Genomic DNA, 23,966 nt, shown 5'->3' with positions numbered 1-23,966 from the left:
GTCATATTAAAAATGATGTGTAAATATGCAGATAGAGTCTATCTTTCCAGTAATGATCTACAGTGTGCAAAAAGTAAACCTTTTGCCATAAGTATCTCCTGTCTGCTAAGCACCGATCATTAAAAATCTCTCTATAAATATGTATATCAGAAGAAGGAAATGCTAGTTAGGGTTGATGTTGTTAGAACTGCAAGTGCAGTTGTATTCCTTGAGCTGCCTTGATGTTTCCTGCTGGCTTGAGCAGTGGGCATTTTGTTGTGACATGTGAAGTGAAGTTAGGAGAGTTTAGCTTCCGCATTGTGTTGTTCTTCCAGGTGAGGGTATATTAGATATTTGAATAGTTGTAAGGACTTTAAAGAGAGGGGAGTTATCCATGGATTGCTTATTGTGAATGTATTGTATAAGTGATTCCATAGACTTAAACTGCGGTAGAGACCACATGATAGGGAGTGAATCTTGTATTTGGAGGACAGGGGAGAGCAGTATCAACGTGGCTCCAGTGGCCTAATGGATAAGGCACTGGCCTCCTAAGCCAGGGATTGTGTGCTCAAGTCCCATCGGGTGGAAACTCTGTACATTCAGCTCTTGACTTTTACATTTTCAAAGCACAAACCACACAATTCAGCCCTTGCTTTACATAGACTTTGCAGCTATGGAACATCAATCTACCTTCAAAACACAAGTGCTGGAACTCAAAAACATTTGCCTACAGATCCTACTCTTGGGCCCAGTCTGGAGAATGGGATTTCAACCCACCTTTCTGGCTAGACATTTTTTATGTCCTCCTTTGGATAGCACTCACAGGCAGTCTCCCATTTAGCATTAAAACATGTACTTATTTCACCACTTGAATGTATAAACTGTTGAATAATTAAAAATACCATGTGAAACTACTATGTTGATAAAGAAGTATTTCTCGAAAAAAGTGCAGCAGATGGGAAGACAGTGCACCCTATTTTATGCTACTATCGCTGGGCCCCTAGTCTTAGAAACCAAACTGAGTTTAGGGAGGGCAGGGTGGTGTTTCAATGATGGCAGTTAAATAGATTTTTCAAAACACCCGGGGTGTTGTTAGACTGAGAAGTTGATGGGACACCTGTGAAAGGCAGCTTTACTTGTCTGCTTTTAGTTGATGTAGATTGTATGTCCTGTTTAACAATCTTTGGTTTCACCAAGGACATTAGAGAGATATTGGGACACTGCCTGGGATGCTTGTCCTCTCTCTATTTTGAAAATTTGCCATGCCAACTAAGGGCCAAGGCAGACGTTTAGTTTTAGCCTTGCCCAACTCTAATTTTCCAAACCTAGAGCATACATTTGGCGCAGATTGTAATACTTTGTTAGTACTACCTGTTGTTCCCTTAAGAGTGCATATATTGAGAACAAACAAGATGGCCAAATTATATCGTAGGAGTCTGCCACACCAGGTCCTTCACTCGTAAGAACAGTGGGACTGAAGCATGATGGATTAACTAGTTCCCTTAAATGCAGCCATTTCAAACTTTAATCACCAGAGCTGGGGACTCTTTAAAGGTGATATGAACTTCTTTTATACCTGAGTGGGAGCGACAAACATGTAGAATATGTGTCGTATTTTTAGAAAGTGTTTGTAGCTATTGGTTAACAGCACTCCTGTGCAACCCCATTGGCCTAATTCTAAGGCAGTCAAATACTCACAAAGGGATTGTGGGTTTGAGTTCTTTCTGGGGTGGAAGAAGATGTATTTTGGAGATGTTTATCTAGTTTCCTAAGGGTCTTCCTTCTTAACAACATTAGCACTGAAGCGTGCTGATAAAATAACCAATTCCAACAAACTTCACTCCGCCACCTGTTCAAGTACCACAGCAGAGCATTTTCTCCACTGCTAGGATAGGAATGGAGAAATATGCTTGTTTTATGTCTCAGCAGAAAATATATATGTTTGAATGGATGTGTAGGATAAAACACACCCTGTCGTATGTTGGAAAGGTATTGCAAGTTGTGGAGTAGCTTAGTGATCACATAGAGGAAAGTGGGTGAAGACAGAATTCCTCTGTGGGGTGAATGAACTCGGAGGTGACTTGCGTTATCCTTTTTATGTATGACAAAGGTACTTTATTTCTTACTGCACATTTCAATGCCATCACTCAAAAAAAACAAAAAATTCTTACTCTTTTGTTGTTTCATATGGAAGATTATGTTTTCAGGCATGGAGAATGAAAGCAGAAGCTGTAGTGCTGAATTAGATGTTCTCACAAACCATGTAATAATTTGTTCAAAAAAAGGCATGACATTTCTGAGTCATATTAAAAATGATGTGTAAATATGCAGATAGAGTCTATCTTTCCAGTAATGATCTACAGTGTGCAAAAAGTAAACCTTTTGCCATAAGTATCTCCTTTCTGCTAAGCACCGATCATTAAAAATCTCTCTATAAATATGTATATCAGAAGAAGGAAATGCTAGCTCGGGTTGATGTTGTTAGAACTGCAAGTGCAGTTGTATTCCTTGAGCTGCCTTGATGTTTCCTGCTGGCTCGAGCAGTGGGCATTTTGTTGTGACATGTGAAGTGAAGTTAGGAGAGTTTAGCGTCCGCATTGTGTTGTTCTTCCAGGTGAGGGTATATTAGATATTTGAATAGTTGTAAGGACTTTAAAGAGAGGGGAGTTATCCATGGATTGCTTGTTGTGAATGTATTGTATAAGTGATTCCATAGACTTAAACTGCGGTAGAGACCACATGATAGGGAGTGAATCTTGTATTTGGAGGACAGGGGAGAGCTGTATCAACGTGGCTCCAGTGGCCTAATGGATAAGGCACTGGCTTCCTAAGCCAGGGATTGTGGGTTCAAGTTCCATCTGGGGTGAAACTCTGTACATTCAGCTCTTGACTTTTACATTTTCAAAGCACAAACCACACAATTCAGCCCTTGCTTTACATAGACTTTGCAGCTATGGAACATCAATCTACCTTCAAAACACAAGTGCTGGAACTCAAAAACATTTACCTACATATCCTACTCTTGGGCCCAGTCTGGAGAATGGGATTTCAACCCACCTTTCTGGCTAGACATTTTTTATGTCCTCCTTTGGATAGCACTCGCAGGCAGTCTCCCATTTAGCATTAAATCATGTACTTATTTCACCACTTGAATGTATAAACTGTTGAATAATTAAAAATACCATGTGAAACTGCTATGTTGATAAAGAAGTATTTCTCGAAAAAAGTGCAGCAGATGGGAAGACAGTGCACCCTATTTTATGCTACTATCGCTGGGCCCCTAGTCTTAGAAACCAAACTGAGTTTAGGGAGGGCAGGGTGGTGTTTCAATGATGGCAGTTAAATAGATTTTTCAAAACACCCGGGGTGTTGTTAGACTGAGAAGTTGATGGGACACCTGTGAAAGGCAGCTTTACTTGTCTGCTTTTAGTTGATGTAGATTGTATGTCCTGTTTAACAACCTTTGGTTTCAACAAGGACATTAGAGAGATATTGGGACACTGCCTGGGATGCTTGTCCTCTCTCTATTTTGAAAATTTGCCATGCCAACTAAGGGCCAAGGCAGACGTTTAGTTTTAGCCTTGCCCAACTCTAATTTTCCAAACCTAGAGCATACATTTGGCGCAGATTGTAATACTTTGTTAGTACTACCTGTTGTTCCCTTAAGAGTGCATATATTGAGAACAAACAAGATGGCCAAATTATATCGTAGGAGTCTGCCACACCAGGTCCTTCACTCGTAAGAACAGTGGGACTGAAGCATGATGGATTAACTAGTTCCCTTAAATGCAGCCATTTCAAACTTTAATCACCACAGCTGGGGACTCTTTAAAGGTGATATGAACTTCTTTTATACCTGAGTGGGAGCGACAAACATGTAGAATATGTGTCGTATTTTTAGAAAGTGTTTGTAGCTATTGGTTAACAGCACTCCTGTGCAACCCCGTTGGCCTAATGTGTAAGGCAGTCAAATACTCACAAAGGGGTTGTGGGTTTGAGTTCTTTCTGGGGTGGAAGAAGATGTATTTTGGAGATGTTTATCTAGTTTCCTAAGCGTCTCCCTTCTTAACAACATTAGCACTGAAGCGTGCTGATAAAATAACCAATTCCAACAAACTTTACTCCGCCACCTGTTCAAGTACCACAGCAGAGCATTTTCTCCACTGCTAGGATAGGAATGGAGAAATGTGCTTGTTTTATGTCTGAGCAGAAAAGATATATGTTTGAATGGATGTGTGGGATAAAACACACCCTGTCGTATGTTGTAAAGATATTGCAAGTTGTGGAGTAGCTTAGTGATCACATAGAGGAAAGTGGGTGAAGACAGAATTCCTCTGTGGGGTGAATGAACTCGGAGGTGACTTGCGTTATCCTTTTTATGTATGACAAAGGTACTTAATTTCTTACTGCACATTTCAATGCCATCACTCAAAAAAAAACAAAAAATTCCTACTCTTTTGTTGTTTCATATGGAAGATTATGTTTTCAGGCATGGAGAATGAAAGCAGAAGCTGTAGTGCTGAATTAGATGTTCTCACAAACCATGTAATAATTTGTTCAAAAAAAGGCATGAGATTTCTGAGTCATATTAAAAATGATGTGTAACTATGCAGATAGAGTCTATCTTTCCAGTAATGATCTACAGTGTGCAAAAAGTAAACCTTTTGCCATAAGTATCTCCTTTCTGCTAAGCACCGATCATTAAAAATCTCTCTATAAATATGTATATCAGAAGAAGGAAATGCTAGTTCGGGTTGATGTTGTTAGAACTGCAAGTGCAGTTGTATTCCTTGAGCTGCGATGATGTTTCCTGCTGGCTCGAGCAGTGGGCATTTTGTTGTGACATGTGAAGTGAAGTTAGGAGAGTTTAGCGTCCGCATTGTGTTGTTCTTCCAGGTGAGGGTATATTAGATATTTGAATAGTTGTAAGGACTTTAAAGAGAGGGGAGTTATCCATGGATTGCTTGTTGTGAATGTATTGTATAAGTGATTCCATAGACTTAAACTGCGGTAGAGACCACATGATAGGGAGTGAATCTTGTATTTGGAGGACAGGGGAGAGCAGTATCAATGTGGCCCCAGTGGCCTAATGGATAAGGCACTGGCCTCCTAAGCCAGGGATTGTGGGTTCAAGTCCCATCTGGGGTGAAACTCTGTACATTCAGCTCTTGACTTTTACTTTTTCAAAGCACAAACCACACAATTCAGCCCTTGCTTTACATAGACTTTGCAGCTATGGAACATCAATCTACCTTCAAAACACAAGTGCTGGAACTCAAAAACATTTGCCTACATATCCTACTCTTGGGCCCAGTCTGGAGAATGGGATTTCAACCCACCTTTCTGGCTAGACATTTTTTTATGTCCTCCTTTGGATAGCACTCGCAGGCAGTCTCCCATTTAGCATTAAAACATGTACTTATTTCACCACTTGAATGTATAAACTGTTGAATAATTAAAAATACCATGTGAAACTGCTATGTTGATAAAGAAGTATTTCTCGAAAAAAGTGCAGCAGATGGGAAGACAGTGCACCCTATTTTATGCTACTATCGCTGGGCCCACAGTCTTAGAAACCAAACTGAGTTTAGGGAGGGCAGGGTGGTGTTTCAATGATGGCAGTTAAATAGATTTTTCAAAACACCCGGGGTGTTGTTAGACTGAGAAGTTGATGGGACACCTGTGAAAGGCAGCTTTACTTGTCTGCTTTTAGTTGATGTAGATTGTATGTCCTGTTTAACAACCTTTGGTTTCAACAGGGACATTAGAGAGATATTGGGACACTGCCTGGGATGCTTGTCCTCTCTCTATTTTGAAAATTTGCCATGCCAACTAAGGGCCAAGGCAGACGTTTAGTTTTAGCCTTGCCCAACTCTAATTTTCCAAACCTAGAGCATACATTTGGCGCAGATTGTAATACTTTGTTAGTACTACCTGTTGTTCCCTTAAGAGTGCATATATTGTGAACAAACAAGATGGCCAAAATATATCGTAGGAGTCTGCCACACCAGGTCCTTCACTCGTAAGAACAGTGGGACTGAAGCATGATGGATTAACTAGTTCCCTTAAATGCAGCCATTTCAAACTTTAATCACCAGAGCTGGGGACTCTTTAAAGGTGATATGAACTTCTTTTATACCTGAGTGGGAGCGACAAACATGTAGAATATGTGTCATATTTTTAGAAAGTGTTTGTAGCTATTGGTTAACAGCACTCCTGTGCAACCCCGTTGGCCTAATGGGTAAGGCAGTCAAATACTCACAAAGGGATTGTGGGTTTGAGTTCTTTCTGGGGTGGAAGAAGATGTATTTTGGAGATGTTTATCTAGTTTCCTAAGGGTCTCCCTTCTTAACAACATTAGCACTGAAGCGTGCTGATAAAATAACCAATTCCAACAAACTTTACTCCGCCACCTGTTCAAGTACCACAGCAGAGCATTTTCTCCACTGCTAGGATAGGAATGGAGAAATGTGCTTGTTTTATGTCTGAGCAGAAAAGATATATGTTTGAATGGATGTGTGGGATAAAACACACCCTGTCGTATGTTGTAAAGATATTGCAAGTTGTGGAGTAGCTTAGTGATCACATAGAGGAAAGTGGGTGAAGACAGAATTCCTCTGTGGGGTGAATGAACTCGGAGGTGACTTGCGTTATCCTTTTTATGTATGACAAAGGTACTTTATTTCTTACTGCACATTTCAATGCCATCACTCAAAAAAAAACAAAAAATTCCTACTCTTTTGTTGTTTCATATGGAAGATTATGTTTTCAGGCATGGAGAATGAAAGCAGAAGCTGTAGTGCTGAATTAGATGTTCTCACAAACCATGTAATAATTTGTTCAAAAAAAGGCATGACATTTCTGAGTCATATTAAAAATGATGTGTAACTATGCAGATAGAGTCTATCTTTCCAGTAATGATCTACAGTGTGCAAAAAGTAAACCTTTTGCCATAAGTATCTCCTTTCTGCTAAGTACCGATCATTAAAAATCTCTCTATAAATATGTATATCAGAAGAAGGAAATGCTAGTTCGGGTTGATGTTGTTAGAACTGCAAGTGCAGTTGTATTCCTTGAGCTGCGATGATGTTTCCTGCTGGCTCGAGCAGTGGGCATTTTGTTGTGACATGTGAAGTGAAGTTAGGAGAGTTTAGCGTCCGCATTGTGTTGTTCTTCCAGGTGAGGGTATATTAGATATTTTAATAGTTGTAAGGACTTTAAAGAGAGGGGAGTTATCCATGGATTGCTTGTTGTGAATGTATTGTATAAGTGATTCCATAGACTTAAACTGCGGTAGAGACCACATGATAGGGAGTGAATCTTGTATTTGGAGGACAGGGGAGAGCAGTATCAATGTGGCCCCGGTGGCCTAATGGCTAAGGCACTGACCTCCTAAGCCAGGGATTGTGGGTTCAAGTCCCATCTGGGGTGAAACTCTGTGCATTCAGCTCTTGACTTTTACATTTTCAAAGCACAAACCACACAATTCAGCCCTTGCTTTACATAGACTTTGCAGCTATGGAACATCAATCTACCTTCAAAACACAAGTGCTGGAACTCAAAAACATTTGCCTACAGATCCTACTCTTGGGCCCAGTCTGGAGAATGGGATTTCAACCCACCTTTCTGGCTAGACATTTTTTATGTCCTCCTTTGGATAGCACTCGCAGGCAGTCTCCCATTTAGCATTAAAACATGTACTTATTTCACCACTTGAATGTATAAACTGTTGAATAATTAAAAATACCATGTGAAACTGCTATGTTGATTAAGAAGTATTTCTCGAAAAAAGTGCAGCAGATGGGAAGACAGTGCACCCTATTTTATGCTACTATCGCTGGGCCCCTAGTCTTAGAAACCAAACTGAGTTTAGGGAGGGCAGGGAGGTGTTTCAATGATGGCAGTTAAATAGATTTTTCAAAACACCCGGGGTGTTGTTAGACTGAGAAGTTGATGGGACACCTGTGAAAGGCAGCTTTACTTGTCTGCTTTTAGTTGATGTAGATTGTATGTCCTGTTTAACAACCTTTGGTTTCAACAAGGACATTAGAGAGATATTGGGACACTGCCTGGGATGCTTGTCCTCTCTCTATTTTGAAAATTTGCCATGCCAACTAAGGGCCAAGGCAGACGTTTAGTTTTAGCCTTGCCCAACTCTAATTTTCCAAACCTAGAGCATACATTTGGCGCAGATTGTAATACTTTGTTAGTACTACCTGTTGTTCCCTTAAGAGTGCATATATTGTGAACAAACAAGAAGGCCAAATTATATCGTAGGAGTCTGCCACACCAGGTCCTTCACTCGTAAGAACAGTGGGACTGAAGCATGATGGATTAACTAGTTCCCTTAAAGGCAGCCATTTCAAACTTTAATCACCAGAGCTGGGGACTCTTTAAAGGTGATATGAACTTCTTTTATACCTGAGTGGGAGTGACAAACATGTAGAATATGTGTCGTATTTTTAGAAAGTGTTTGTAGCTATTGGTTAACAGCACTGCTGTGCAACCCCGTTGGCCTAATTCTAAGGCAGTCAAATACTCACAAAGGGATTGTGGGTTTGAGTTCTTTCTGGGGTGGAAGAAGATGTATTTTGGAGATGTTTATCTAGTTTCCTAAGGGTCTCCCTTCTTAGCAACATTAGCACTGAAGCGTGCTGATAAAATAACCAATTCCAACAAACTTTACTCCGCCACCTGTTCAAGTACCACAGCAGAGCATTTTCTCCACTGCTAGGATAGGAATGGAGAAATGTGCTTGTTTTATGTCTGAGCAGAAAAGATATATGTTTGAATGGATGTGTGGGATAAAACACACCCTGTCGTATGTTGTAAAGGTATTGCAAGTTGTGGAGTAGCTTAGTGATCACATAGAGGAAAGTGGGTGAAGACAGAATTCCTCTGTGGGGTGAATGAACTCGGAGGTGACTTGAGTTATCCTTTTTATGTATGACAAAGGTACTTTATTTCTTACTGCACATTTCAATGCCATCACTCAAAAAAAACAAAAAATTCTTACTCTTTTGTTGTTTCATATGGAAGATTATGTTTTCAGGCATGGAGAATGAAAGCAGAAGCTGTAGTGCTAAATTAGATGTTCTCACAAACCATGTAATAATTTGTTCAAAAAAAGGCATGACATTTCTGAGTCATATTAAAAATGATGTGTAAATATGCAGATAGAGTCTATCTTTCCAGTAATGATCTACAGTGTGCAAAAAGTAAACCTTTTGCCATAAGTATCTCCTTTCTGCTAAGCACCGATCATTAAAAATCTCTCTATAAATATGTATATCAGAAGAAGGAAATGCTAGCTCGGGTTGATGTTGTTAGAACTGCAAGTGCAGTTGTATTCCTTGAGCTGCCTTGATGTTTCCTGCTGGCTCGAGCAGTGGGCATTTTGTTGTGACATGTGAAGTGAAGTTAGGAGAGTTTAGCGTCCGCATTGTGTTGTTCTTCCAGGTGAGGGTATATTAGATATTTAAATAGTTGTAAGGACTTTAAAGAGAGGGGAGTTATCCATGGATTGCTTGTTGTGAATGTATTGTATAAGTGATTCCATAGACTTAAACTGCGGTAGAGACCACATGATAGGGAGTGAATCTTGTATTTGGAGGACAGGGGAGAGCAGTATCATCGTGGCCCCAGTGGCCTAATGGATAAGGCACTGGCCTCCTAAGCCAGGGATTGTGGGTTCAAGTCCCATCTGGGTGAAACTCTGTACATTCAGATCTTGACTTTTACTTTTTCAAAGCACAAACCACACAATTCAGCCCTTGCTTTACATAGACTTTGCAGCTATGGAACATCAATCTACCTTCAAAACACAAGTGCTGGAACTCAAAAACATTTGCCTACATATCCTACTCTTGGGCCCAGTCTGGAGAATGGGATTTCAACCCACCTTTCTGGCTAGACATTTGTTTATGTCCTCCTTTGGATAGCACTCGCAGGCAGTCTCCCATTTAGCATTAAAACATGTACTTATTTCACCACTTGAATGTATAAACTGTTGAATAATTAAAAATACCATGTGAAACTGCTATGTTGATGAGGAAGTATTTCTCGAAAAAAGTGCAGCAGATGGGAAGACAGTGCACCCTATTTTATGCTACTATCGCTGGGCCCCTAGTCTTAGAAACCAAACTGAGTTTAGGGAGGGCAGGGTGGTGTTTCAATGATGGCAGTTAAATAGATTTTTCAAAACACCCGGGGTGTTGTTAGACTGAGAAGTTGATGGGACACCTGTGAAAGGCAGCTTTACTTGTCTGCTTTTAGTTGATGTAGATTGTATGTCCTGTTTAACAACCTTTGGTTTCAACAAGGACATTAGAGAGATATTGGGACACTGCCTGGGATGCTTGTCCTCTCTCTATTTTGAAAATTTGCCATGCCAACTAAGGGCCAAGGCAGACGTTTAGTTTTAGCCTTGCCCAACTCTAATTTTCCAAACCTAGAGCATACAATTGGCGCAGATTGTAATACTTTGTTAGTACTACCTTTTGTTCCCTTAAGAGTGCATATTTTGAGAACAAACAAGATGGCCAAATTATATCGTAGGAGTCTGCCACACCAGGTCCTTCACTCGTAAGAACAGTGGGACTGAAGCATGATGGATTAACTAGTTCCCTTAAATGCAGCCATTTCAAACTTTAATCACCACAGCTGGGGACTCTTTAAAGGTGATATGAACTTCTTTTATACCTGAGTGGGAGCGACAAACATGTAGAATATGTGTCGTATTTTTAGAAAGTGTTTGTAGCTATTGGTTAACAGCACTCCTATGCAACCCCGTTGGCCTAATCGGTAAGGCAGTCAAATACTCACAAAGGGATTGTGGGTTTGAGTTCTTTCTGGGGTGGAAGAAGATGTATTTTGGAGATGTTTATCTAGTTTCCTAAGGGTCTCCCTTCTTAACAACATTAGCACTGAAGCGTGCTGATAAAATAACCAATTCCAACAAACTTTACTCCGCCACCTGTTCAAGTACCACAGCAGAGCATTTTCTCCACTGCTAGGATAGGAATGGAGAAATGTGCTTGTTTTATGTCTGAGCAGAAAAGATATATGTTTGAATGGATGTGTGGGATAAAACACACCCTGTCGTATGTTGTAAAGATATTGCAAGTTGTGGAGTAGCTTAGTGATCACATAGAGGAAAGTGGGTGAAGACAGAATTCCTCTGTGGGGTGAATGAACTCGAGGTGACTTGCGTTATCCTTTTTATGTATGACAAAGGTACTTTATTTCTTACTGCACATTTCAATGCCATCACTCAAAAAAAACAAAAAATTCCTAGTCTTTTGTTATTTCATATGGAAGATTATGTTTTCAGGCATGGAGAATGAAAGCAGAAGCTGTAGTGCTGAATTAGATGTTCTCACAAACCATGTAATAATTTGTTCAAAAAAAGGCATGACATTTCTGAGTCATATTAAAAATGATGTGTAAATATGCAGATAGAGTCTATCTTTCCAGTAATGATCTACAGTGTGCAAAAAGTAAACCTTTTGCCATAAGTATCTCCTGTCTGCTAAGCACCGATCATTAAAAATCTCTCTATAAATATGTATATCAGAAGAAGGAAATGCTAGTTAGGGTTGATGTTGTTAGAACTGCAAGTGCAGTTGTATTCCTTGAGCTGCCTTGATGTTTCCTGCTGGCTTGAGCAGTGGGCATTTTGTTGTGACATGTGAAGTGAAGTTAGGAGAGTTTAGCTTCCGCATTGTGTTGTTCTTCCAGGTGAGGGTATATTAGATATTTGAATAGTTGTAAGGACTTTAAAGAGAGGGGAGTTATCCATGGATTGCTTATTGTGAATGTATTGTATAAGTGATTCCATAGACTTAAACTGCGGTAGAGACCACATGATAGGGAGTGAATCTTGTATTTGGAGGACAGGGGAGAGCAGTATCAACGTGGCTCCAGTGGCCTAATGGATAAGGCACTGGCCTCCTAAGCCAGGGATTGTGTGCTCAAGTCCCATCGGGTGGAAACTCTGTACATTCAGCTCTTGACTTTTACATTTTCAAAGCACAAACCACACAATTCAGCCCTTGCTTTACATAGACTTTGCAGCTATGGAACATCAATCTACCTTCAAAACACAAGTGCTGGAACTCAAAAACATTTGCCTACAGATCCTACTCTTGGGCCCAGTCTGGAGAATGGGATTTCAACCCACCTTTCTGGCTAGACATTTTTTATGTCCTCCTTTGGATAGCACTCACAGGCAGTCTCCCATTTAGCATTAAAACATGTACTTATTTCACCACTTGAATGTATAAACTGTTGAATAATTAAAAATACCATGTGAAACTACTATGTTGATAAAGAAGTATTTCTCGAAAAAAGTGCAGCAGATGGGAAGACAGTGCACCCTATTTTATGCTACTATCGCTGGGCCCCTAGTCTTAGAAACCAAACTGAGTTTAGGGAGGGCAGGGTGGTGTTTCAATGATGGCAGTTAAATAGATTTTTCAAAACACCTGGGGTGTTGTTAGACTGAGAAGTTGATGGGACACCTGTGAAAGGCAGCTTTACTTGTCTGCTTTTAGTTGATGTAGATTGTATGTCCTGTTTAACAATCTTTGGTTTCACCAAGGACATTAGAGAGATATTGGGACACTGCCTGGGATGCTTGTCCTCTCTCTATTTTGAAAATTTGCCATGCCAACTAAGGGCCAAGGCAGACGTTTAGTTTTAGCCTTGCCCAACTCTAATTTTCCAAACCTAGAGCATACATTTGGCGCAGATTGTAATACTTTGTTAGTACTACCTGTTGTTCCCTTAAGAGTGCATATATTGAGAACAAACAAGATGGCCAAATTATATCGTAGGAGTCTGCCACACCAGGTCCTTCACTCGTAAGAACAGTGGGACTGAAGCATGATGGATTAACTAGTTCCCTTAAATGCAGCCATTTCAAACTTTAATCACCAGAGCTGGGGACTCTTTAAAGGTGATATGAACTTCTTTTATACCTGAGTGGGAGCGACAAACATGTAGAATATGTGTCGTATTTTTAGAAAGTGTTTGTAGCTATTGGTTAACAGCACTCCTGTGCAACCCCATTGGCCTAATTCTAAGGCAGTCAAATACTCACAAAGGGATTGTGGGTTTGAGTTCTTTCTGGGGTGGAAGAAGATGTATTTTGGAGATGTTTATCTAGTTTCCTAAGGGTCTTCCTTCTTAACAACATTAGCACTGAAGCGTGCTGATAAAATAACCAATTCCAACAAACTTCACTCCGCCACCTGTTCAAGTACCACAGCAGAGCATTTTCTCCACTGCTAGGATAGAAATGGAGAAATATGCTTGTTTTATGTCTCAGCAGAAAATATATATGTTTGAATGGATGTGTAGGATAAAACACACCCTGTCGTATGTTGGAAAGGTATTGCAAGTTGTGGAGTAGCTTAGTGATCACATAGAGGAAAGTGGGTGAAGACAGAATTCCTCTGTGGGGTGAATGAACTCGGAGGTGACTTGCGTTATCCTTTTTATGTATGACAAAGGTACTTTATTTCTTACTGCACATTTCAATGCCATCACTCAAAAAAAACAAAAAATTCTTACTCTTTTGTTGTTTCATATGGAAGATTATGTTTTCAGGCATGGAGAATGAAAGCAGAAGCTGTAGTGCTGAATTAGATGTTCTCACAAACCATGTAATAATTTGTTCAAAAAAAGGCATGACATTTCTGAGTCATATTAAAAATGATGTGTAAATATGCAGATAGAGTCTATCTTTCCAGTAATGATCTACAGTGTGCAAAAAGTAAACCTTTTGCAATAAGTATCTCCTTTCTGCTAAGCACCGATCATTAAAAATCTCTCTATAAATATGTATATCAGAAGAAGGAAATGCTAGCTCGGGTTGATGTTGTTAGAACTGCAAGTGCAGTTGTATTCCTTGAGCTGCCTTGATGTTTCCTGCTGGCTCGAGCAGTGGGCATTTTGTTGTGACATGTGAAGTGAAGTTAGGAGAGTTTAGCGTCCGCATTGTGTTGTTCTTCCAGGTGAGGGTATATTAGATATTTGAATAGTTGTAAGGACTTTAAAGAGAGGGGAGTTATCCATGGATTGCTTGTTGTGAATGTATTGTATAAGTGATTCCATAGACTTAAACTGCGGTAGAGACCACATGATAGGGAGTGAATCTTGTATTTGGAGGACAGGGGAGAGCTGTATCAACGTGGCTCCAGTGGCCTAATGGATAAGGCACTGGCTTCCTAAGCCAGGGATTGTGGGTTCAAGTTCCATCTGGGGTGAAACTCTGTACATTCAGCTCTTGACTTTTACATTTTCAAAGCACAAACCTCACAATTCAGCCCTTGCTTTACATAGACTTTGCAGCTATGGAACATCAATCTACCTTCAAAACACAAGTGCTGGAACTCAAAAACATTTACCTACATATCCTACTCTTGGGCCCAGTCTGGAGAATGGGATTTCAACCCACCTTTCTGGCTAGACATTTTTTATGTCCTCCTTTGGATAGCACTCGCAGGCAGTCTCCCATTTAGCATTAAATCATGTACTTATTTCACCACTTGAATGTATAAACTGTTGAATAATTAAAAATACCATGTGAAACTGCTATGTTGATAAAGAAGTATTTCTCGAAAAAAGTGCAGCAGATGGGAAGACAGTGCACCCTATTTTATGCTACTATCGCTGGGCCCTTGTCTTAGAAACCAAACTGAGTTTAGGGAGGGCAGGGTGGTGTTTCAATGATGGCAGTTAAATAGATTTTTCAAAACACCCGGGGTGTTGTTAGACTGAGAAGTTGATGGGACACCTGTGAAAGGCAGCTTTACTTGTCTGCTTTTAGTTGATGTAGATTGTATGTCCTGTTTAACAACCTTTGGTTTCAACAAGGACATTAGAGAGATATTGGGACACTGCCTGGGATGCTTGTCCTCTCTCTATTTTGAAAATTTGCCATGCCAACTAAGGGCCAAGGCAGACGTTTAGTTTTAGCCTTGCCCAACTCTAATTTTCCAAACCTAGAGCATACATTTGGCGCAGATTGTAATACTTTGTTAGTACTACCTGTTGTTCCCTTAAGAGTGCATATATTGAGAACAAACAAGATGGCCAAATTATATCGTAGGAGTCTGCCACACCAGGTCCTTCACTCGTAAGAACAGTGGGACTGAAGCATGATGGATTAACTAGTTCCCTTAAATGCAGCCATTTCAAACTTTAATCACCACAGCTGGGGACTCTTTAAAGGTGATATGAACTTCTTTTATACCTGAGTGGGAGCGACAAACATGTAGAATATGTGTCGTATTTTTAGAAAGTGTTTGTAGCTATTGGTTAACAGCACTCCTGTGCAACCCCGTTGGCCTAATGGGTAAGGCAGTCAAATACTCACAAAGGGGTTGTGGGTTTGAGTTCTTTCTGGGGTGGAAGAAGATGTATTTTGGAGATGTTTATCTAGTTTCCTAAGCGTCTCCCTTCTTAACAACATTAGCACTGAAGCGTGCTGATAAAATAACCAATTCCAACAAACTTTACTCCGCCACCTGTTCAAGTACCACAGCAGAGCATTTTCTCCACTGCTAGGATAGGAATGGAGAAATGTGCTTGTTTTATGTCTGAGCAGAAAAGATATATGTTTGAATGGATGTGTGGGATAAAACACACCCTGTCGTATGTTGTAAAGATATTGCAAGTTGTGGAGTAGCTTAGTGATCACATAGAGGAAAGTGGGTGAAGACAGAATTCCTCTGTGGGGTGAATGAACTCGGAGGTGACTTGCGTTATCCTTTTTATGTATGACAAAGGTACTTAATTTCTTACTGCACATTTCAATGCCATCACTCAAAAAAAAACAAAAAATTCCTACTCTTTTGTTGTTTCATATGGAAGATTATGTTTTCAGGCATGGAGAATGAAAGCAGAAGCTGTAGTGCTGAATTAGATGTTCTCACAAACCATGTAATAATTTGTTCAAAAAAAGGCATGAGATTTCTGAGTCATATTAAAAATGATGTGTAACTATGCAGATAGAGTCTATCTTTCCAGTAATGATCTACAGTGTGCAAAAAGTAAACCTTTTGCCATAAGTATCTCCTTTCTGCTAAGCACCGATCATTAAAAATCTCTCTATAAATATGTATATCAGAAGAAGGAAATGCTAGTTCGGGTTGATGTTGTTAGAACTGCAAGTGCAGTTGTATTCCTTGAGCTGCGATGATGTTTCCTGCTGGCTCGAGCAGTGGGCATTTTGTTGTGACATGTGAAGTGAAGTTAGGAGAGTTTAGCGTCCGCATTGTGTTGTTCTTCCAGGTGAGGGTATATTAGATATTTGAATAGTTGTAAGGACTTTAAAGAGAGGGGAGTTATCCATGGATTGCTTGTTGTGAATGTATTGTATAAGTGATTCCATAGACTTAAACTGCGGTAGAGACCACATGATAGGGAGTGAATCTTGTATTTGGAGGACAGGGGAGAGCAGTATCAATGTGGCCCCAGTGGCCTAATGGATAAGGCACTGGCCTCCTAAGCCAGGGATTGTGGGTTCAAGTCCCATCTGGGGTGAAACTCTGTACATTCAGCTCTTGACTTTTACTTTTTCAAAGCACAAACCACACAATTCAGCCCTTGCTTTACATAGACTTTGCAGCTATGGAACATCAATCTACCTTCAAAACACAAGTGCTGGAACTCAAAAACATTTGCCTACATATCCTACTCTTGGGCCCAGTCTGGAGAATGGGATTTCAACCCACCTTTCTGGCTAGACATTTTTTTATGTCCTCCTTTGGATAGCACTCGCAGGCAGTCTCCCATTTAGCATTAAAACATGTACTTATTTCACCACTTGAATGTATAAACTGTTGAATAATTAAAAATACCATGTGAAACTGCTATGTTGATAAAGAAGTATTTCTCGAAAAAAGTGCAGCAGATGGGAAGACAGTGCACCCTATTTTATGCTACTATCGCTGGGCCCACAGTCTTAGAAACCAAACTGAGTTTAGGGAGGGCAGGGTGGTGTTTCAATGATGGCAGTTAAATAGATTTTTCAAAACACCCGGGGTGTTGTTAGACTGAGAAGTTGATGGGACACCTGTGAAAGGCAGCTTTACTTGTCTGCTTTTAGTTGATGTAGATTGTATGTCCTGTTTAACAACCTTTGGTTTCAACAGGGACATTAGAGAGATATTGGGACACTGCCTGGGATGCTTGTCCTCTCTCTATTTTGAAAATTTGCCATGCCAACTAAGGGCCAAGGCAGACGTTTAGTTTTAGCCTTGCCCAACTCTAATTTTCCAAACCTAGAGCATACATTTGGCGCAGATTGTAATACTTTGTTAGTACTACCTGTTGTTCCCTTAAGAGTGCATATATTGTGAACAAACAAGATGGCCAAAATATATCGTAGGAGTCTGCCACACCAGGTCCTTCACTCGTAAGAACAGTGGGACTGAAGCATGATGGATTAACTAGTTCCCTTAAATGCAGCCATTTCAAACTTTAATCACCAGAGCTGGGGACTCTTTAAAGGTGATATGAACTTCTTTTATACCTGAGTGGGAGCGACAAACATGTAGAATATGTGTCATATTTTTAGAAAGTGTTTGTAGCTATTGGTTAACAGCACTCCTGTGCAACCCCGTTGGCCTAATGGGTAAGGCAGTCAAATACTCACAAAGGGATTGTGGGTTTGAGTTCTTTCTGGGGTGGAAGAAGATGTATTTTGGAGATGTTTATCTAGTTTCCTAAGGGTCTCCCTTCTTAACAACATTAGCAATGAAATGTGCTGATAAAATAACCAATTCCAACAAACTTTACTCCGCCACCTGTTCAAGTACCACAGCAGAGCATTTTCTCCACTGCTAGGATAGGAATGGAGAAATGTGCTTGTTTTATGTCTGAGCAGAAAAGATATATGTTTGAATGGATGTGTGGGATAAAACACACCCTGTCGTATGTTGTAAAGATATTGCAAGTTGTGGAGTAGCTTAGTGATCACATAGAGGAAAGTGGGTGAAGACAGAATTCCTCTGTGGGGTGAATGAACTCGGAGGTGACTTGCGTTATCCTTTTTATGTATGACAAAGGTACTTTATTTCTTACTGCACATTTCAATGCCATCACTCAAAAAAAAACTAAAAATTCCTACTCTTTTGTTGTTTCATATGGAAGATTATGTTTTCAGGCATGGAGAATGAAAGCAGAAGCTGTAGTGCTGAATTAGATGTTCTCACAAACCATGTAATAATTTGTTCAAAAAAAGGCATGACATTTCTGAGTCATATTAAAAATGATGTGTAACTATGCAGATAGAGTCTATCTTTCCAGTAATGATCTACAGTGTGCAAAAAGTAAACCTTTTGCCATAAGTATCTCCTTTCTGCTAAGTACCGATCATTAAAAATCTCTCTATAAATATGTATATCAGAAGAAGGAAATGCTAGTTCGGGTTGATGTTGTTAGAACTGCAAGTGCAGTTGTATTCCTTGAGCTGCGATGATGTTTCCTGCTGGCTCGAGCAGTGGGCATTTTGTTGTGACATGTGAAGTGAAGTTAGGAGAGTTTAGCGTCCGCATTGTGTTGTTCTTCCAGGTGAGGGTATATTAGATATTTGAATAGTTGTAAGGACTTTAAAGAGAGGGGAGTTATCCATGGATTGCTTGTTGTGAATGTATTGTATAAGTGATTCCATAGACTTAAACTGCGGTAGAAACCACATGATAGGGAGTGAATCTTGTATTTGGAGGACAGGGGAGAGCAGTATCAATGTGGCCCCGGTGGCCTAATGGCTAAGGCACTGACCTCCTAAGCCAGGGATTGTGGGTTCAAGTCCCTTCTGGGGTGAAACTCTGTGCATTCAGCTCTTGACTTTTACATTTTCAAAGCACAAACCACACAATTCAGCCCTTGCTTTACATAGACTTTGCAGCTATGGAACATCAATCTACCTTCAAAACACAAGTGCTGGAACTCAAAAACATTTGCCTACAGATCCTACTCTTGGGCCCAGTCTGGAGAATGGGATTTCAACCCACCTTTCTGGCTAGACATTTTTTATGTCCTCCTTTGGATAGCACTCGCAGGCAGTCTCCCATTTAGCATTAAAACATGTACTTATTTCACCACTTGAATGTATAAACTGTTGAATAATTAAAAATACCATGTGAAACTGCTATGTTGATTAAGAAGTATTTCTCGAAAAAAGTGCAGCAGATGGGAAGACAGTGCACCCTATTTTATGCTACTATCGCTGGGCCCCTAGTCTTAGAAACCAAACTGAGTTTAGGGAGGGCAGGGTGGTGTTTCAATGATGGCAGTTAAATAGATTTTTCAAAACACCCGGGGTGTTGTTAGACTGAGAAGTTGATGGGACACCTGTGAAAGGCAGCTTTACTTGTCTGCTTTTAGTTGATGTAGATTGTATGTCCTGTTTAACAACCTTTGGTTTCAACAAGGACATTAGAGAGATATTGGGACACTGCCTGGGATGCTTGTCCTCTCTCTATTTTGAAAATTTGCCATGCCAACTAAGGGCCAAGGCAGACGTTTAGTTTTAGCCTTGCCCAACTCTAATTTTCCAAACCTAGAGCATACATTTGGCGCAGATTGTAATACTTTGTTAGTACTACCTGTTGTTCCCTTAAGAGTGCATATATTGTGAACAAACAAGAAGGCCAAATTATATCGTAGGAGTCTGCCACACCAGGTCCTTCACTCGTAAGAACAGTGGGACTGAAGCATGATGGATTAACTAGTTCCCTTAAAGGCAGCCATTTCAAACTTTAATCACCAGAGCTGGGGACTCTTTAAAGGTGATATGAACTTCTTTTATACCTGAGTGGGAGTGACAAACATGTAGAATATGTGTCGTATTTTTAGAAAGTGTTTGTAGCTATTGGTTAACAGCACTGCTGTGCAACCCCGTTGGCCTAATTCTAAGGCAGTCAAATACTCACAAAGGGATTGTGGGTTTGAGTTCTTTCTGGGGTGGAAGAAGATGTATTTTGGAGATGTTTATCTAGTTTCCTAAGGGTCTCCCTTCTTAACAACATTAGCACTGAAGCGTGCTGATAAAATAACCAATTCCAACAAACTTTACTCCGCCACCTGTTCAAGTACCACAGCAGAGCATTTTCTCCACTGCTAGGATAGGAATGGAGAAATGTGCTTGTTTTATGTCTGAGCAGAAAAGATATATGTTTGAATGGATTTGTGGGATAAAACACACCCTGTCGTATGTTATAAAGGTATTGCAAGTTGTGGAGTAGCTTAGTGATCACATAGAGGAAAGTGGGTGAAGACAGAATTCCTCTGTGGGGTGAATGAACTCGGAGGTGACTTGCGTTATCCTTTTTATGTATGACAAAGGTACTTTATTTCTTACTGCACATTTCAATGCCATCACTCAAAAAAAACAAAAAATTCTTACTCTTTTGTTGTTTCATATGGAAGATTATGTTTTCAGGCATGGAGAATGAAAGCAGAAGCTGTAGTGCTGAATTAGATGTTCTCACAAACCATGTAATAATTTGTTCAAAAAAAGGCATGACATTTCTGAGTCATATTAAAAATGATGTGTAAATATGCAGATAGAGTCTATCTTTCCAGTAATGATCTACAGTGTGCAAAAAGTAAACCTTTTGCCATAAGTATCTCCTTTCTGCTAAGCACCGATCATTAAAAATCTCTCTATAAATATGTATATCAGAAGAAGGAAATGCTAGCTCGGGTTGATGTTGTTAGAACTGCAAGTGCAGTTGTATTCCTTGAGCTGCCTTGATGTTTCCTGCTGGCTCGAGCAGTGGGCATTTTGTTGTGACATGTGAAGTGAAGTTAGGAGAGTTTAGCGTCCGCATTGTGTTGTTCTTCCAGGTGAGGGTATATTAGATATTTGAATAGTTGTAAGGACTTTAAAGAGAGGGGAGTTATCCATGGATTGCTTGTTGTGAATGTATTGTATAAGTGATTCCATAGACTTAAACTGCGGTAGAGACCACATGATAGGGAGTGAATCTTGTATTTGGAGGACAGGGGAGAGCAGTATCAACGTGGCCCCAGTGGCCTAATGGCTAAGGCACTGACCTCCTAAGCCAGGGATTGTGGGTTCAAGTCCCATCTGGGTGAAACTCTGTACATTGAGCTCTTGACTTTTACTTTTTCAAAGCACAAACCACACAATTCAGCCCTTGCTTTACATAGACTTTGCAGCTATGGAACATCAATCTACCTTCAAAACACAAGTGCTGGAACTCCAAAACATTTGCCTACATATCCTACTCTTGGGCCCAGTCTGGAGAATGGGATTTCAACCCACCTTTCTGGCTAGACATTTTTTTATGTCCTCCTTTGGATAGCACTCGCAGGCAGTCTCCCATTTAGCATTAAAACATGTACTTATTTCACCACTTGAATGTATAAACTGTTGAATAATTAAAAATACCATGTGAAACTGCTATGTTGATAAAGAAGTATTTCTCGAAAAAAGTGCAGCAGATGGGAAGACAGTGCACCCTATTTTATGCTACTATCGCTGGGCCCCTAGTCTTAGAAACCAAACTGAGTTTAGGGAGGGCAGGGTGGTGTTTCAATGATGGCAGTTAAATAGATTTTTCAAAACACCCGGGGTGTTGTTAGACTGAGAAGTTGATGGGACACCTGTGAAAGGCAGCTTTACTTGTCTGCTTTTAGTTGATGTAGATTGTATGTCCTGTTTAACAACCTTTGGTTTCAACAAGGACATTAGAGAGATATTGGGACACTGCCTGGGATGCTTGTCCTCTCTCTATTTTGAAAATTTGCCATGCCAACTAAGGGCCAAGGCAGACGTTTAGTTTTAGCCTTGCCCAACTCTAATTTTCCAAACCTAGAGCATACATTTGGCGCAGATTGTAATACTTTGTTAGTACTACCTGTTGTTCCCTTAAGAATGCATATTTTGAGAACAAACAAGATGGCCAAATTATATCGTAGGAGTCTGCCACACCAGGTCCTTCACTCGTAAGAACAGTGGGACTGAAGCATGATGGATTAACTAGTTCCCTTAAATGCAGCCATTTCAAACTTTAATCACCACAGCTGGGGACTCTTTAAAGGTGATATGAACTTCTTTTATACCTGAGTGGGAGTGACAAACATGTAGAATATGTGTCGTATTTTTAGAAAGTGTTTGTAGCTATTGGTTAACAGCACTCCTATGCAACCCCGTTGGCCTAATGGGTAAGGCAGTCAAATACTCACAAAGGGATTGTGGGTTTGATTTCTTTCTGGGGTGGAAGAAGATGTATTTTGGAGATGTTTATCTAGTTTCCTAAGGGTCTCCCTTCTTAACAACATTAGCACTGAAGCGTGCTGATAAAATAACCAATTCCAACAAACTTTACTCCGCCACCTGTTCAAGTACCACAGCAGAGCATTTTCTCCACTGCTAGGATAGGAATGGAGAAATGTGCTTGTTTTATGTCTGAGCAGAAAAGATATGTGTTTGAATGGATGTGTGGGATAAAACACACCCTGTCGTATGTTGTAAAGATATTGCAAGTTGTGGAGTAGCTTAGTGATCACATAGAGGAAAGTGGGTGAAGACAGAATTCCTCTGTGGGGTGAATGAACTCGAGGTGACTTGCGTTATCCTTTTTATGTATGACAAAGGTACTTTATTTCTTACTGCACATTTCAATGCCATCACTCAAAAAAAACAAAAAATTCCTAGTCTTTTGTTATTTGATATGGAAGATTATGTTTTCAGGCATGGAGAATGAAAGCAGAAGCTGTAGTGCTGAATTAGATGTTCTCACAAACCATGTAATAATTTGTTCAAAAAAAGGCATGACATTTCTGAGTCATTTAAAAAATGATGTGTAAATATGCAGATAGAGTCTATCTTTCCAGTAATGATCTACAGTGTGCAAAAAGTAAACCTTTTGCCATAAGTATCTCCATTCTGCTAAGCACCGATCATTAAAAATCTCTCTATAAATATGTATATCAGAAGAAGGAAATGCTAGTTCGGGTTGATGTTGTTAGAACTGCAAGTGCAGTTGTATTCCTTGAGCTGCCTTGATGTTTCCTGCTGGCTTGAGCAGTGGGCATTTTGTTGTGACATGTGAAGTGAAGTTAGGAGAGTTTAGCTTCCGCATTGTGTTGTTCTTCCAGGTGAGGGTATATTAGATATTTGAATAGTTGTAAGGACTTTAAAGAGAGGGGAGTTATCCATGGATTGCTTATTGTGAATGTATTGTATAAGTGATTCCAGAGACTTAAACTGCGGTAGAGACCACATGATAGCGAGTGAATCTTGTATTTGGAGGACAGGGGAGAGCAGTATCAACGTGGCTCCAGTGGCCTAATGGATAAGGCACTGGCCTCCTAAGCCAGGGATTGTGGGTTCAAGTCCCATCTGGGGTGAAACTCTGTACATTCAGCTCTTGACTTTTACATTTTCAAAGCACAAACCACACAATTCAGCCCTTGCTTTACATAGACTTTGCAGCTATGGAACATCAATCTACCTTCAAAACACAAGTGCTGGAACTCAAAAACATTTGCCTACAGATCCTACTCTTGGGCCCAGTCTGGAGAATGGGATTTCAACCCACCTTTCTGGCTAGACATTTTTTATGTCCTCCTTTGGATAGCACTCACAGGCAGTCTCCCATTTAGCATTAAAACATGTACTTATTTCACCACTTGAATGTATAAACTGTTGAATAATTAAAAATACCATGTGAAACTACTATGTTGATAAAGAAGTATTTCTCGAAAAAAGTGCAGCAGATGGGAAGACAGTGCACCCTATTTTATGCTACTATCGCTGGGCCCCTAGTCTTAGAAACCAAACTGAGTTTAGGGAGGGCAGGGTGGTGTTTCAATGATGGCAGTTAAATAGATTTTTCAAAACACCCGGGTGTTGTTAGACTGAGAAGTTGATGGGACACCTGTGAAAGGCAGCTTTACTTGTCTGCTTTTAGTTGATGTAGATTGTATGTCCTGTTTAACAA

At 40.1% G+C, this 23,966-nt stretch overlaps 5 non-coding genes across 5 annotated transcripts; all 5 read left to right on the top strand.

The window, feature by feature from the left end:
• Nucleotides 1-5,054: 5,054 nt before the first annotated feature.
• On the top strand, nucleotides 5,055-5,127 carry TRNAR-CCU (transfer RNA arginine (anticodon CCU)). The gene has a single exon. It is a non-coding gene; the product is annotated as a tRNA-Arg (tRNA).
• A 2,210-nt stretch (nucleotides 5,128-7,337) lies between these two features.
• TRNAR-CCU (transfer RNA arginine (anticodon CCU)) lies at nucleotides 7,338-7,410 on the top strand. Its single transcript has one exon. It is a non-coding gene; the product is annotated as a tRNA-Arg (tRNA).
• A 2,207-nt stretch (nucleotides 7,411-9,617) lies between these two features.
• TRNAR-CCU (transfer RNA arginine (anticodon CCU)) lies at nucleotides 9,618-9,694 on the top strand. Its single transcript has one exon. It is a non-coding gene; the product is annotated as a tRNA-Arg (tRNA).
• Nucleotides 9,695-16,457: 6,763 nt separating this feature from the next.
• On the top strand, nucleotides 16,458-16,530 carry TRNAR-CCU (transfer RNA arginine (anticodon CCU)). Its single transcript has one exon. It is a non-coding gene; the product is annotated as a tRNA-Arg (tRNA).
• Nucleotides 16,531-23,300: 6,770 nt separating this feature from the next.
• Nucleotides 23,301-23,373, top strand: TRNAR-CCU (transfer RNA arginine (anticodon CCU)). Its single transcript has one exon. It is a non-coding gene; the product is annotated as a tRNA-Arg (tRNA).
• The last annotated feature ends 593 nt before the right edge of the window (nucleotides 23,374-23,966 follow it).

The sequence above is a fragment of the Pleurodeles waltl genome, chromosome 7, assembly GCF_031143425.1.
Source record: "Pleurodeles waltl isolate 20211129_DDA chromosome 7, aPleWal1.hap1.20221129, whole genome shotgun sequence".
Classification (NCBI taxonomy): Eukaryota; Metazoa; Chordata; class Amphibia; order Caudata; family Salamandridae; genus Pleurodeles; species Pleurodeles waltl.
The sequence above is the reverse complement of the archived record's forward strand: the minus strand, read 5'-3'. Positions and strand labels throughout refer to the sequence as shown.